A 17,057-nucleotide genomic window follows, 5' to 3' on the forward strand; every position below is an offset into this window, starting at 1 on the left:
GGAGTTCCTCAGGGATCGGTTTTGGGACCAATCTTATTTAATCTTTTTATTACTGACCTTGGCACAAAAAGTGGGAGTGTGCTAATAAAGTTTGCAGATGATACAAAGCTGGGAGGTATTGCCAATTCGGAGAAGGATAGGGATATTATACAGGAGGATCTGGATGACCTTGTAAACTGGAGTAATAGTAATAGGATGAAATTTAATAGTGAGAAGTGTAAGGTTATGCATTTAGGGATTAATAACAAGAATTTTAGTTATAAATTGGGGACGCATCAGTTAGAAGTAACGGAAGAGGAGAAGGACCTTGGAGTCTTAGTTGATCATAGGATGACTATGATCTGCCAATGTGATATGACTGTGAAAAAAGCTAATGCGGTTTTGGGATGCATCAGGAGAGGCATTTCCAGTAGGGATAAGGAGGTTTTAGTACCATTATACAAGGCACTGGTGAGACCTCACCTAGAATACTGTGTGCAGTTCTGGTCTCCCATGTTTAAAAAGGATGAATTCAAACTGGAGCAGGTACAGAGAAGGGCAACTAGGATGATCCGAGGAATGGAAAACTTGTCTTATGAAAGGAGACTTAAGGAGCTTGGCTTGTTTAGCCTAACTAAAAGAAGGTTGAGGGGAGATATGATTGCTCTCTATAAATATATTAGAGGGATAAATACAGGAGAGGGAGAGGAATTATTTAAGCTCAGCACCAATGTGGACACAAGAACAAATGGGTATAAACTGGCCACCAGGAAGTTTAGACTTGAAATCAGACGAAGGCTTTTAACCATCAGAGGAGTGAAGTTTTGGAATAGCCTTCCAAGGGAAGCAGTGGGGGCAAAAGATCTATCTGGTTTTAAGATTCTACTTGATAAGTTTATGGAGGAGATGGTATGATGGGATAATGGGATTATGGTAAGTAATTGATCTTTAAATATTCAGGGTAAATAGGCCAAATCCCCTGAGATGGGATATTAGATGGATGGGATCTGAGTTACCCAGGAAAGAATTTTCTGTAGTATCTGGCTGGTGAATCTTGCCCATATGCTCAGGGTTTAGCTGATCGCCATATTTGGGGTCGGGAAGGAATTTTCCTCCAGGGCAGATTGGAGAGGCCCTGGAGGTTTTTCGCCTTCCTCTGTAGCATGGGGCATGGTTGACTTGAGGGAGGCTTCTCTGCTCCTTGAAGTCTTTAAACCATGATTTAAGGACTTCAATAGCTCAGACATGGGTGAGGTTTTTCATAGGAGTGGATTGGTGAAATTCTGTGGCCTGCGCTGCGCAGGAGGTCGGACTAGATGATCAGAATGGTCCCTTCTTACCTTAGTATCTATGAATCTATGAAACTTTCTGTTAGCAAATGAGACCCTCCGCAGAGGGAGGGGGCTGTTTGATACATAAAAGATGTGCTGAATTTAGAGAGAACCCAATGGGGGAAATTAAGATGTGTACTTGCAGTGCCACACTCTGCTACCGGGGGCAAACAGGGATGGCATGTGCCTTTTATACACACCTCCCTCCCACTCACTGGCAAACTATCTGGTGATCGCTGGCAATGGCCTAGTGACCCAATTTCCCTTCCCTTACTCCCTCAGAAAACCATATGAGCCCAGGATACAAATTCCTGACCAATCACACAAACCTTGACCAATTTTCCTGCCCCCACCAAACCAACACAGCCCCTTAAAAACACTGGGTAAGCACTGTATAGCAGATGAAGGGGTGGATTATGTACTTCTTAAACCTACAGTATGTCTCCAAGATATTAGAAGTAATCTGTGAACATGTAACATTGACAGTTGCATGAACACACCATCTGGGGTTGGTAAAACAAAGCTTTATTTATTGATTTATTTATAGACAACAGTTGAATGGAAAACACAGTAAACCAAAAGTAAACTTTATATGTGAAAGTACTAAATTCTTGGCCCCAAACCATCTTGACAGAGAGTCCTGTTCACCTTCAAAAGAACAATTTTTCTCCTCAAATATCAAATGGAAAAAGTAGAACGAGAAAGAAGTGAAATGGAAAATTGCTAAAGCTCAAGAACATAGCACACAGAAAGGCAGTATTTTTTCTGAAAGGTCTGAGGTGATATGAGAGCGAGAAGGGGTGTGCAAGAGGGGGGGAGAGGGAGGCAAGGAAAAGTCAAGCAGACTGAAAACATAATGTGAAATAATTGATTCTGTTATGGAAAGATTGAAAAAAAATTAAGTGCGGGCAAAATCTACAGAAGCACTTGCAATACCATAAATATCTTCCTATAGACTAGATTTTCTGTAAAGTGCTTAAATATAATTGGTTTGGTCATCACTTACACAGCTGGATTTTTCTCAGCTCATCTCATCCTGGGCCAGGCAGTTTCTATTTTCACCCCCATGCCAGTTTTTACTTAAGGGACTTTTATTATTAATTTTTATTATTATTATTATTATTATTATTATTATTCCCTATAATGCTGTAGTGTAGTTTAAAAAATAATTCTTAGCCCATCATGTTTCCATTTGAAAGCTTGTTTTAAATCGCTGATACTTTCCGATAATAATCTATTCCCTACCTTGCCAATACAGAAAAATGTGGAAATTTCCCATTTTGCAACTGTATTACTGAGGATGGAACAAAGTTTGACAGTTGTCATTTGGGGAAGTGAAAAATCTTCATATATTACATGAATAAAGCATATTTTGTCTGTCTTAATGGAATGTCTATATTTATATTATTCAGACTCTTCAGTAACAAACAGAACATAAAACAATACCAGCACTGAAAGATGATTCACTGTTCAGCATATTGATCTCTATGTATGACTATGATACTTTCAATTGATATATCACCTTCCACAGAAGGATCTCAAAGCAATTTGCAAACATTAATAAATTAATCCTCACACCAGATATGATTGTTCCCATATTATAGATGGGAGAGCTGAGGTACAGAGATGTGAAATGACTTGCACATCGCACAGGAAGCCTGAGAGATCCAGCAAGAGCACTTAGATCTCTTAAGTCCTACTCCTAGGCTATAGATACAAAACCATCCTACTTTTAATCTATAAAATTGCACACATGGCACTATCCAGCCTCACATAGTCTACCTGGCTTCTGACCCAAAGCAGGTCTAGAACCACTACTGTAGTCCACAATCAGGTAAAACTCCCCTTTATTATATTGTGAATGTGACTGAATAAGGACCGTAGAACTGGCTCTGCTATGTATTTCTTGGGTGTCTCCTCTGTAGAGTAGAGGTTGATCTCAAGTATGAGACCTCCTTTCTTGCAGTCCCAGAATGGTTATAGTCATATGCTGCTCAGGGATGAAGTTGATCCCACATAAGATCTGTCATAGACTGCCCTACCATCTTTCAATACCATGACCATTTGGTGATCACTGATATGACGTAGCCTGAAGTTCCATTAGACTCCCATAGCTGCAACCTTGTGTTTCCCTAGCATATCTCTAATAAGAGAACAATTTCACTGTGTGTTCTATAAATGCTCCCGTGTCTGTCCAACAATTAGGGTCAGGTCAGTTCTGTACAAAATGGACAGTTCTATCTTGGCAAATCTCCAATGTCCAAGAAGCTATCTGAGATGCTAAATAATAATATAGACCATCTAGAAAGGCATGGAAAGTGAATAGTTTATTTACAGGAATTCTCATCCCAGTGGCTTGCTCAACCATTTAATGTGTTTAAGTTATTGGATAAGATGACCTACTATGCAGCCAACACCTGCAGTCTGTGTGGCCCCAAATATCACAGATAATTTTCTGTTTGGCTAATTCATGGTCAAATTTTTACTTTTGTTTCTACAGCCAACAGCCGTGCCATAGTTTGGCAAAAGCAGTTGTTTTTTCTTATTTGCATTCTGTGTATGGTGACCCTACTTCAAGATCTCAAAATATTTTAATACAGGGAAACTAACCCTTACTTGAAAGGTCTTTTTTGAATGATTCCTCCCTGTGTGAAGGGATCAGTTCACCACTGGCCCCTCCTCATGATAGGCATGGAGTAGCAGCTCTCTCTCCACTGGTGACTGCTCCACCTCTGCGGTAGCCTGCCTCTTCCTGTAACTTGGCCCTCTGGTACCCTTCCAGGGTAGTCTGTGAACAAAAAGAAAGGGGAACTAACACAAACAAACTGAGTTAGTGAGAGAGAGAGAGAAAAATGTCTCCCTCTCAGAGTGTATCAGGGTCTAGCCCTGCCTTCCCTCAGGGAGGGGCCTTCAGGTAGCGATTCTTTGGGAAGCTCTTGCCTTCAGTCAGTTCTTTTCCTCAGGAGCTGTGAGCTGAAGGTCTTTTCTCTTCCCTGGCCTGCCGACAAGTGTGCTATCTGCTCCCTTTTTAAGTTCCCGTCCAGCCTGTTCATGCCTTTCAGGCGTGGCTGAGCCCAGAACAGCTCCTTAACCTCCTTATTGTCCAGTGTGCAGTTCGTATATCCCGTTACAGGAAATCACCAAATGGCACAAAGGTAGCATAGGGTATGTGTTCACTGCAGAGTTAACTCGAGTTACCAACACACCAATTACTTTCTCTCAAGTTAGCCTAACTCAAGTGAAAGCAGCCACACTGTGAAATAATATTCGACCTGCTGTGTCTACATTGGTGCTGCACTCTCTGGTGTCAGAGTAGCAGCCGTGTTAGTCTGTATTCGCAAAAAGAAAAGGAGTACTTGTGGCACCTTAAAGACTAACAAATTTATTAGAGCATAAGCTTTCGTGAGCTACAGCTCACTTCATCGGATGCATTTGGTGGAAAGAACAGAGGAGAGATTTATATACACACACACAGAGAACATGAAACAATGGGTTTATCATACACACTGTAAGGAGAGTGATGACTTAAGATAAGCCATCACCAACAGCAGGGGGGGGAAGGAGGAAAACCTTTCATGGTGACAAGCAGGTAGGCTAATTCCAGCAGTTAACAAGAATATCAGAGGAACAGTGGGGGGTGGGGTGGGAGGGAGAAATACCATGGGGAAATAGTTTTATTTTGTGTAATGACTCATCCATTCCCAGTCTCTATTCAAGCCTAAGTTAATTGTATCCAGTTTGCAAATTAATTCCAATTCAGCAGTCTCTCGTTGGAGTCTGTTTTTGAAGCTTTTTTGTTGAAGTATAGCCACTCTTAGGTCTGTGATCGAGTGACCAGAGAGATTGAAGTGTTCTCCAACTGGTTTTTGAATGTTATAATTCTTGACGTCTGATTTGTGTCCATTCATTCTTTTACGTAGAGACTGTCCAGTTTGGCCAATGTACATGGCAGAGGGGCATTGCTGGCACATGATGGCATATATCACATTGGTAGATGCGCAGGTGAACGAGCCTCTGATAGTGTGGCTGATGTGATTAGGCCCTATGATGGTATCCCCTGAATAAATATGTGGACAGAGTTGGCAACGGGCTTTGTTGCAAGGATAGGTTCCTGGGTTAGTGGTTCTGTTGTGTGGTGTGTGGTTGCTGGTGAGTATTTGCTTCAGATTGGGGGGCTGTCTGTAAGCAAGGACTGGTCTGTCTCCCAAGATCTGAGAGAGCGATGGCTCGTCCTTCAGGATAGGTTGTAGATCCTTGATGATGCGTTGGAGGGGTTTTAGTTGGGGGCTGAAGGTGATGGCTAGTGGCGTTCTGTTGTTTTCTTTGTTGGGTCTGTCCTGTAGTAGGTGACTTCTGGGTACTCTTCTGGCTCTGTCAATCTGTTTCTTCACTTCAGCAGGTGGGTACTGTAGTTGTAGGAATGCATGATAGAGATCATTAGCCCAGCGGAAGAATCTGTCCTATCTCGGGGCCTCTCCTTTTGCCCCTCCACCCCCACGAACATGATACAGTTCTGTGGTGACCTAGAATCCTATTTTCGACGTCTCAGACTCAAGGAATATTTCCAACACACCTCTGACCAACATATTAACCCACAGAGACCTTCCTGCCAACACTACAAAAAGAAGGATTCTAGGTGGACTCCTCCTGAAGGTCGAAACAGCAGCCTGGATTTCTACATAGACTGCTTCCGCCGACGTGCACGAGCTGAAATTGTGGAAAAGCAGCATCGCTTACCCCATAACCTCAGCCATGCAGAACACAGTGCCATCCACAGCCTCAGAAACAACTCTGACATCATAATCAAAAAGGCTGACAAAGGAGGTGCTGTCGTCATCATGAATAGGTCAGAGTATGAACAAGAGGCTACTAGGCAGCTCTCCAACACCACTTTCTACAAGCCATTACCCTCTGATCCCACTGAGAGTTACCAGAAGAAACTACAACATTTGCTCAAGAAACTCCCTGAAAAAGCACAAGAACAAATCCGCACAGACACACCCCTGGAGCCAGGACCTGGGGTATTCTATCTGCTACCCAAGATCCATAAACCTGGAAATCCTGGACGCCCCATCATCTCAGGCATTGGCACCCTGACAGCAGGATTGTCTGGCTATGTAGACTCCCTCCTCAGGCCCTTCGTTACCAGCACTCCCAGCTATCTTCGAGACACCACCGATTTCCTGAGGAAACTACAGTCCATTGGTGATCTTCCTAAAAACACCATCCTAGCCACTATGGATGTAGAAGCCCTCTACACCAACATTCCACACAAAGATGGACTACAAGCCGTCAGGAACAGTATCCCCGATACTGTCACGGCTAACCTGGTGGCAGAACTTTGTGACTTTGTCCTGACCCATAACTATTTCACATTTGGTGACAATGTATACCTTCAAATCAGCGGCACTGCGATGGGTACCCGCATGGCCCCACAGTATGCCAACATTTTTATGGCTGACTTAGAACAACGCTTCCTCAGCTCTCGTTCCCTAATGCCCCTACTCTACTTGCGCTACATTGATGACATCTTCATCATCTGGACCCATGGAAAAGAAGCTCTTGAGGAATTCCACCATGATTTCAACAATTTCCATCCCACCATCAACCTCAGCCTGGACCAGTCCACACAAGAGATCCACTTCCTGGACACTACGGTGCTAATAAGCGATGGTCACATAAACACCACCCTATATCGGAAACCTACTGACCGCTATTCCTACCTACATGCCTCTAGCTTTCATCCAGATCATACCACTCGATCCATTGTCTACAGCCAAGCGCTACGATATAACCGCATTTGCTCCAACCCCTCAGACAGAGACAAACACCTACAAGATCTCTATCATGCATTCCTACAACTACAGTACCCACCTGCTGAAGTGAAGAAACAGATTGACAGAGCCAGAAGAGTACCCAGAAGTCACCTACTACAGGACAGGCCCAACAAAGAAAACAACAGAACGCCACTAGCCATCACCTTCAGCCCCCAACTAAAATCCCTCCAACGCATCATCAAGGATCTACAACCTATCCTGAAGGACGAGCCATCGCTCTCTCAGATCTTGGGAGACAGACCAGTCCTTGCTTACAGACAGCCCCCCAATCTGAAGCAAATACTCACCAGCAACCACACACCACACAACAGAACCACTAACCCAGGAACCTATCCTTGCAACAAAGCCCGTTGCCAACTCTGTCCACATATCTATTCAGGGGATACCATCATAGGGCCTAATCACATCAGCCACACTATCAGAGGCTCGTTCACCTGCGCATCTACCAATGTGATATATGCCATCATGTGCCAGCAATGCCCCTCTGCCATGTACATTGGCCAAACTGGACAGTCTCTATGTAAAAGAATGAATGGACACAAATCAGACGTCAAGAATTATAACATTCAAAAACCAGTTGGAGAACACTTCAATCTCTCTGGTCACTCGATCACAGACCTAAGAGTGGCTATACTTCAACAAAAAAGCTTCAAAAACAGACTCCAACGAGAGACTGCTGAATTGGAATTAATTTGCAAACTGGATACAATTAACTTAGGCTTGAATAGAGACTGGGAATGGATGAGTCATTACACAAAGTAAAACTATTTCCCCATGGTATTTCTCCCTCCCACCCCACCCCCCACTGTTCCTCTGATATTCTTGTTAACTGCTGGAATTAGCCTACCTGCTTGTCACCATGAAAGGTTTTCCTCCTTCCCCCCCTGCTGTTGGTGATGGCTTATCTTAAGTCATCACTCTCCTTACAGTGTGTATGATAAACCCATTGTTTCATGTTCTCTGTGTGTGTGTATATAAATCTCTCCTCTGTTTTTTCCACCAAATGCATCCGATGAAGTGAGCTGTAGCTCACGAAAGCTTATGCTCTAATAAATTTGTTAGTCTTTAAGGTGCCACAAGTACTCCTACTCTCTGGTGTGTGGCACTAAGATGTCTGGAAGCATATCCCAGGGTTCTTTGCACTGCAGTAAGCTGAGTCACTCTATGAATTCTTTCCCAGTGAATTGTAGGAGAACTTGTCCATCCACTTGGCGCACATGAGGGAAATTATCAAAGCATTGGAGGACTAGAGGCACTCAAACGGTACTAGCTGGAATCCACACTGCAGAGCAGTTTTCTAAGGCTCTAAGCAGCTGACAAGTTGTGCTAACTGTAGCTACTATGGGGCCAGCCAACTCAAATTAAAAGCATCACTTAAATCTCAGTTTAAGGGGTTTTATGTATGGACAGGACTCAAGTTAACACTCAAGTTATAATCTGAGTTTGTTTTGCAGTGAAGACAAGCCCACAGATGGCTTTATGCCATCCGATAGCAAGCCAAGGATGTGGGAGGTAGAGCTTGAGTGTATCGCACATTTGTGATCCATGGCTGACAGAGTAGCAGACCTTATGCTGCTCTATATTATGGCAAATTAGGTCCGCAATCAGGCCATGGATAAGAGGAGCAGAAAGATGGTTAGAACCACCATTCCAATCCCCTTCACTGAGTGTAACTTGGCCAAACCAAAAGACTGAAGAATCTGAAATACTGCAGAGGTATTTGAGTAAATTTGTAATTGTTGATTGTAGTAACAGAAGGCATTTAATTGATATTTGTTATGTTTCAAAGGGACTTGTTCTGGAACCCTTATCCATGTTGACTACTTGAATAAATATTACTCATTGTGAGTTCTTACTACTCCGAGTGAGTTCCAGAATCAGGCCCCAGAACTATAAAGCACACCTAAAAAAACAAAAAAAGGTGCAGAATCCTAGGAATCCCAGGAATTCATTCTTCTAGGATGTTTAATTCCTTATTACGGCTAGGGTTATATAATATGTGAATATAGTCTTTCACATTTTGGAAGATCTGGGGTTAAATATTAGTGCAAATTCCATATGCACAGATTTTGAAACTGATAAGATACTTAAAGGTAAAGCTGGCAAGTAAAGCTAGACTTTTACTGATTATTTGTAATTCCTTTATAAGTTTGGGGCACAGAATCAAACTTTAACATTTTAAACAGAAACACAGAATCTTTTTAAAAGATCTTTTACAAATCAGCAAGACTGGAAATAATTTGATAGAAGACTTAGAGTGTATGCTTTTTCAGTGATTTCATTAGAAACTTATTCTGGCTTTCTCTGAGGTAGAGATAAACCACAGGTAGGAGACAGTTATTAAAGCTTCTTTATATATTCTGTATGAAATATATTAAAGTACAAAAATACTGTATTCAAATAAGGTTAAGGGTATGACTTAAACCCACAAAGACATGGAAATTCAGAAATGCATTCTATACTCTTCTGTGAGTTTTGCTTGGCTTCCTGAAATACTGACTTTATAGTACAATTTATCTGTCTTAATGATACTTGCTTTTCAGTTTGCATTCTTTTGTGGGCTTGGCTTAAACTCTGACATTGACTGAATAGTATTGCTGATTTTTGTGTCTCTGTGTGTACAAGTGCACACTATTATTAAGAGGAAAAAATGAAAATAATTTGGAAGTAAATGATTATTGGAATAATTGACTGGCTCATTCCTTTGGAAAAATATTTAGTAAACTTTAATGCTAATGAGAGAAAGGCAGACAAACATAGTAGATAAAGGACTCTAATCAACTATCCTTGTAATGCAGGCACATACTTTGTTTTTTCCATTGAAGTTATATTTGCATGCAGTACATACTCATCCTGTTCTTCCTTTTCAATACACCTCTACCCCAATATAATGCAACCCGATATAATACGGGTTCGTATACAATGCGGTAAAGCAGCACTCTGAGTGGCGGGGCTGCTTTAATAACAGAAATGCTCGAGGCCAAAGCAAGTTCGATATAACACAGTTTCACCTGTAACGTGGTAAGATTTTTTTGGCTCCTGAGGACAGCGTTATATTGGGGTTGAGGTGTATATTGCAAAAGGTGCAAGCATACTGGCAATGAAGTCAGATGTGGTACACAAAATGGCTTGGGATCTTCTTACTTGATGGACTACCTCCCTCCTCACCAATGCAACTATGACCATGGAGATAACACTTGATTCAAAAGACAGGGAGTTGGTGGTAGAGCAATTGAATGTGAGGGGCCCTTAGCTTTGAAACCAACTCCTGCATCTTGTTATAACAGTCCAGGCCTGCTGACCTTCAGGATGCACTACAAAATGTATCTTTTCAAGGTAACTTGTGGGCAGGAAGATGCCACTTCAGTGGTTGTGCTTAGGGAGATGGGATATTTCTTTTTTATCTGCACTGTATAATGTATTGATTATTCATGTACACTGTGAGATTGCTGCTAGGTTTTTTTCTAATTATATTTATTCTTTTTTATGTTTGTTCTGTTTCTATTCTTTGAAAAATAATTTTCAGGGAGATCTATAGAATGACACAGATGTTTCCTTGCAGCTACACAATTTTTTTTAAAAATTGTGGTCATTTCAAATGTGGCTTCAGGATTCCCCTCTACATGGTTCATAGGATTTGATTAACGTTCATGTTAAAGGGAAATATACTTTTAAAGATTAATAATCTATTCTGCCTCTTCATCCCCTACTATTGGTCACATTGCACAGTTCATTCTGAAATGAAATCGGTGTTGATTCTATTTCAACAACCAGAGCAGAAGCAGAACATTTGGAAGAGAACATCATTAAACATGACCAGGTGATGTTGCGGTCTGATGTCTTACAAGGAGAACTAATAAAACAACAACACTCATCAAACTATATGACCTTAGACCAAAATTTAGAATGCATTGTTACCTTGAGAGACTGCAAAATAAAATATGGGATCTCAAGAATTAATAGAAATTGGGATTTTCCTTACAATGGACTCCATATATTTGTTCTAGAAAAATAAGAGGTAGAAAGACATATCCCTGATCTAGAAAGAAGATTTCTGTCTAATACTACACACTACAAAAATCTTCAAGAAGAGTTCAACCATAAGAAAGGCTGATCTCCTTATTGCTGTTAGGGTCAGTGAGACCTACCAGAACAAGCTACTTAAGAAATCAGTGCCCAGAAGAGGTGACTTTTTGACTCTATGATGTGTGTAGCTATCATTTAGACCTGTGTCATGATGCTCACCCATTATATACATCCCCAGTTATACTAGAATCTCATCCTCCACACACTTATATCATACTTGTGTTACAACATACACACTTCTGTGCCATTTCTGTTGTTTTGGGTCACAAATCCTCAAAAATGTGCCAAATGGAGCAAAGCCTTCTGAACTATGACATCCTCTCTTGTACTGGGTTGTGATTTTTTTTTCTGACACAGGCTTATAGTATTAATGACAATCAGAAAATATATCTTAGAGTTAAAAACCCTTTATTATTTCTTACAATATATTTTTAATTTAGAAAACAATGTTGCATCATATTCAAATAATCAAATTCAAGTTTCAGTTAGAACAGTTTAAAGAGGCCTTAGGTCAATTTCTTATTTTCACTATGTTTACAATAATCTTGAATTTGAAGTTTTTTGTATTTCCAAACTGACCCTAGTAGAAATTATCAGCATAGCAGGTAGTGTTTCAAATGGTTTGAGGCCCATTTAGTTTCCACAGATGCAAGTTTGGTTTCTCGGAGCATTAGTTTCCTTTTTAAATATGAAACACAATGCCATTTCTGTCCTATTCTTGTACATGAATTGCTCTCAAAGCTACTTTGGGGACATCCACCACCTGTATAATAAATGGCTTTGAAAACTCAAGGTCCAAGGATAGGCTCACAGCTCAACTTTCTCTTAAGGTTTCAAAAGCTAACTGATGTTCTTCAGTCCATTCCAGACTCATGGGTCATGACAATGCTGGGTGGTGGTTCTTTGGGGTTAATGGGTTCTGTGTAGAATTTCCTTTTTTGCGAAAGGGCATCAGCCTTGCTGTTGTTGCCTGGGTGGTACATGATTGTAAACTCACATTTCAAAAAGAACATGCCCCAAAGTAACTGATGCTGATCCAACGCTTTGGCAGAGTGCGGGTATTCTAAATTTGTATGGTCTGTTAAGACTAGGAAGGGGTGTTTGGCCCCCTCAGAGTAGTGTTACCATGTTTCCAGTCCAGCCCTGATAGCGAGTAACTCCTTGTCTGCTATTTCATAATTCTGTTTGTCTGGAGTAAGTTTTCATGAGAAATATGCACATAAATGCATCTCTTGCTGGGGCCCTGTTCTTTGGGATAGTTCTAACCCAGTGACTACATCAGAGGCATTAGCCTTCAGGATAAAGAGTTGGTCAGGATCAGGGTAAACTAGCTCTGGGGCAGACATGAAAGCTATCTTCATCCATTCAAAGGTTTGCTGAGCCTCCAGAGACCAGTGAAACCTTGTGGGTTTTTGGAGGATGGTAGTGATAGGGGTTGCAGCCTCTGAGAAGTTTGGAATAAACCTCCTTTAAGAGTTAGTAAACCCCATGAATCTTTGCGTGTCTCATATGCTCCAGGGATCTTGCTAATACATTCTGAGGGTCCATCCATAGTCCATCTGCTGACAAGTGAACCATACAAATTTGACAGATGACTGGTCAAATACACAATTTTTCCAGTTTTGCATACAACCTGTGCTGGTTCACCAACATGATGGTTGTGTCTGGCTCGATCACTGGAGTAGGTTAGGGTATCATCTAGATATGCTACCACAAACTAGTCTAGGATATCTCAAAATATGTCATTGATCAGTCACTGGAAGGTGGCAGGAGCGCTGGTGAGTTTAAAGGGCATTACCAAATATTCAAAGTGTCCATACCCAGTTTTAAAGGCTGTCTTCCACTAGTCCCCTGCCCTGATTTGAACTAAATTACATATTTTTGTAAAGTCTGATTTGGTGAACATCAAAACTGATCATGCTTGGTTTAAGCGCTCTGAGACTAATGGTTAAGGGTACCAATTGCATATGGTTATTTAGTTCAGTGCCCTGAGAGCCATCCTTCTTCTTTTATAAAAAGGGTGCCTGCGGGAGAGGTAGAGCAGTGCATAAAGCCTTTATCTAACTTTTCCTGAAGGTATTCCCTTAACACTGCTAGCTCTGTTGTGAGATAGAATATATATGCCCAAAAGTAACTGTGGCTCTGAGATAAAGGTTGATGGGGGAATTGTACACATGATGTAGGGCAGTGAGTCCATGTTCTGTGTTTTAAAGACATCCTGGTAGTCTCAGTAGTTCCTTGTGCTAGGTTGGCATTTCTGGGTTCGATAAGGTGGCTGTCAGTAGCTTGACAGGAAGGAAATGAGTTGGGACTACAGAATATGGGGGTCATGATGGGCTAGCCAGGGTGCCCCTAGAATCAGGGTGACATGTGAGGAGAAAATAAGGCTAAATTGTAGAACTTCCCAGTGTTACCCAATCACCATTTCTAGTAGTATGGTCTCCTGTGTCACCAGGCCCAATGCCAGAGGTGACCTGTCTACTGTTTCTACCAGATCTGGGATAGCCTTGGGCTGTACTGGAAGACAGAGAACACAGACCTGTTCAACCTCTGGGATCCACAGCTGCAGGAGAATCTGCAGAAGGAACTCTTGGTTTAATATAGTGTTGGGGTTTCTCCCTGGTGGTACCCAGGCTCGTGACCCTGGCTGGGTGTGGGATTACTCATTTTCCTGTCATCGGGTTAGCAAAGGTTATGACAAGACCCATGGATGCTCCACCACAATAGAAGCAGAGGTTTTCCTGTTTTCTACACTCTTCCTCGCTCAGGAACAGGTGGGACAGTCTGCATGGGCTTGACTGAAGCTGAGCTTGCTTGGGCCTGAGGGCTTAACCTAGGGTGGGTGCAGGAGGAAGGCAGGGCTCTGTTACATTCCAGTTGCTGTTTGTGCAGTTTGGTGTCTATCAGGATACACAGGTCTATCAGGATATATAGGTCCATAAAGACTTCTAAATTGGTAGGCAGACAGAGGCAGTTCCTTCCAAATTGGCAGGGGGCCAGCTCATCTTTTAGTTTTTCACAAAGACTATGCGGAAACTGATGGAGGACAGCAGTATTGTTCTAGGCTGTGTCTATGGCTAAGTGTGTGAACTGGGAGACCTAAGAAGGAGCTGACCCCAGGGTTTGCTGAAGCTTTTGTAAGGCAGTCTCTGCCCTGCGAGCTTTGTGAGGGTCATCAAATATAATGGCAAATACTTGTAAGTCTAAGTCTCAATTAGTCTACACTAGGTGATCCTGCTGTAGAAGGGGAAGAGACCCACACCAGAGCCCTCCCCTGCTTCCAGTAAGCAGGCTCAGTACTAGCCTCACCTTAACTTGATCTGTTTCATACTCCTGGAGCATAACCAGGAGTCTGCATTGGGTAAGGAACCCACACAACTTATTTTGGGTACCATCATATCTTTTCAGCAGAGGGACTCCAGGGTCAGTTAACTGAGCTGGCATCATAAGGGCAGCCAAGTGGGTACCCGCAGCTACTCCAAGTGCTGTAGCTTGCTCACACAAGGAGCGATTCCTTGTCTGTAGCCATAGCACTTGGTCCCTCAGTTTCTGTTTTTCTATCTGGAGGGCAGCAATCTGCTCCTGCAGGCTCATAGGCCCCTGGGGCAGTGGAGGGATGAGAGCCTTAGTCATGTCCATACTTAGTCCAGGGTTTCAGTAATGAGTCCCAGAGGAGAGCAAATTGGTCTAAGCAAGCTGTCAGGGCCTGTAATGGGATGATCAGAGCCAGGGACAGAGTCAGGGTCATGGTTGGAAGTCATGCAAAATGTCAAAGCCAGAGTCAGAAGCCATGCCAAAGGTTGGAGCCAGTGTAAAAGTCAGAAGCCATGCCAAGGATTAAGCTGGAGGTGGAGTCAGCAGTCATGCCAAGGGTCAAGCTGGAGTCAGAAACTGGAGTTACGTAGCACGGGCCTGAATTCTGGATCCAGAGTGCCTGCCCCCTTTAGTTAGTTTAAATACAGCCATCTGATGCCAAAAGCCCTTTCTTTGTCTGTTGGTCTCTGGGAAACCCAGTTTGTATCAGTATGTGCAAGCCTCCCCATGGGGAGGTACCTCTCTGGAAGTGTTTACAATCTAAGTAATTCACCTTAATCATCCCTCTCCCCCATTAATTGGTTCCTGGAGCAGTTGTGGTAACCCTCCCCCTGGAGCTGCATACAATGGTCTATAGTGATACAAAAATGTAATACAATTTGGTTCCCAGAGATATTGCCTGCGTGTGCAATATCTATCACAAAGGGCACTACCATTATCTTTCATTTAAATCTGATGTTACAATTTATCCTGCTGCTTGAATCTTTGTCCTCCATTGTCATTCAGATACCCAAATCCTCACCTCTGCATCTAGCATCCAGAGCAATTATTTTAGAATCAACATCTTTATTATACTCCTCTACAAACCAGAAAGACAAACCACAGCTTCTGAGTAACAGTAGCCTCTCACTAGCAGCTTCTCAGTACAGAGCTTCCTGACAGAGCTCTCTCCCTTCCTCTGCATCAGACTATGGTCAATGGACAAACCATTAGCAACAGTGAAATATCTGTCAGTCTTCAAGCAATAACATGCTTGAAAAACCAGTTTGGGATTCTCCTAATTGCCAATCCCAAATCAGGCCCTGGAAAATCATGACTGTTTTTTTTTTTTTTTAAAGATTACATTTCTGGGGCTCTTTTTATTTGCCTTCTGATGTATGAGCCTTCAGGATGAACTTGTATCACATTTTCAATATTTTCTCCACAACCATAAAATCTAGAAACTTATTTATTTAAAGAAAATGAAAGCTGAGATTCTCTCATAATCACATGAAGCCAAGAAAGAGGGTTTAAGAAAAACACCTAATATCACAAGACTTTTAATAATAAAATTACGAGAATGGTAACACTGAGAATCTCCAGAGGTACTTTTGATCAATTAAACTAAACTATGAAAAAGGAACCCTGCTTCAGGCCCTTCTTATCTGGTGTCTCTCTATATAAATAAATTATGTAACCAGTCTTTATAGTTGCTAGTGGAAAAGGTGATATTAGATTTGGGTGGTTGGATGTGCAGGTGGTCAGGAAACACACTCTATCTTAATAGATTCTTCACTCTATGAAAATGTTTGAACCACTGAACACAGAGATCAATGGTTCTCACAGAAGCATTGCTTTATTTTCTTAACAATCATGTTTTTTGTTACTTAACAAACCAAGATATATTTTAAAATGTTTGTTTTAGGGTTGTTGGTTTTATACAATGTTAAGAAAGAATATATTCATAAATACACACACAACAGTGAAAGTACTTTTACGCTCTGAATCTCATGAAGCAAATGTGCATATGAGCATGTGGTAGATTTAAACATCACTATGGAATTAGGAGTGATCACCAAGGCTTATCTGTGAAGACGTCATTAAAGTTCTTAGCCCTGGTCTACATTAGGAGTTGAGGTCGAATTTAGCAGTGTTAAATCAATTTAACCCTGCACCGTCCACACGACCAAGCCCTTTTTTCGACTTAAAGAGCTCTTAAAATTGATTTCCTTACTCCACCCCCGACAAGGGGATTAGCGCTGAAATCGGCCTTGCTTGGTTGAATTTGGGGTACTGTGGACACAATTAGACAGTACTGGCCTCCGGGAGCTATCCCAGAGTGCTCCATTGTGACCACTCAGGACAGCACTCTCAACTCAGATGCACTGGCCAGGTAGACAGGAAAAGGCCCGCGAACTTTTGAATTTCAATTTCCTGTTTGGACAGCGTGACAAGCTGCAGGTGACCATGCAGAGCTCATCAGCAGAGGTGACCATGCAGAGCTCATCAGCAGAGATGACCAAGATGGAGT

This window comes from Dermochelys coriacea, chromosome 2 (assembly GCF_009764565.3).
Source record: "Dermochelys coriacea isolate rDerCor1 chromosome 2, rDerCor1.pri.v4, whole genome shotgun sequence".
NCBI lineage: Eukaryota > Metazoa > Chordata > Testudines > Dermochelyidae > Dermochelys > Dermochelys coriacea.